This window comes from Myotis brandtii, unplaced genomic scaffold (assembly GCF_000412655.1).
Source record: "Myotis brandtii unplaced genomic scaffold, ASM41265v1 scaffold17986, whole genome shotgun sequence".
In the NCBI taxonomy this organism is placed as follows: Eukaryota; Metazoa; Chordata; class Mammalia; order Chiroptera; family Vespertilionidae; genus Myotis; species Myotis brandtii.
In genome coordinates this window covers 8,490-8,847 of record NW_005356670.1, presented here as the reverse complement: position 1 = coordinate 8,847, position 358 = coordinate 8,490, and positions in this window count along the sequence as shown.

Here is a 358-nt window from a genome sequence, read left to right as displayed (position 1 = left end):
TATTCCCAAACCCCAGAAAGGCAACATGGCCCATGGCGGGTGAAAGAGAGCAAGAGGAAGCCCCATCCATATGCCTCTGGACAGCACCCCTGGGTCCTCATCAAAATCCCAATAAAGGAGGACTCTCAATCCTGGAAGCTGCCTCCAAAGGAATGAGGTCAGGGTGACGAGTCTCAGGAAAAAATGGAGGAAGGGTGGTCAGGACGGGACCCCCTGTGGCCAGTATCCTTGAGTCCTTTCCCATCTGGGGTCGCCCCTAGGATGACAAGGTCAGACATGCAGCCCAGGGTCCCAGCTGCACCTTATATGCAGACTCCATGCAAATGGGGCTCTCCTCCTGCTCATAAAAGGGGGCCCT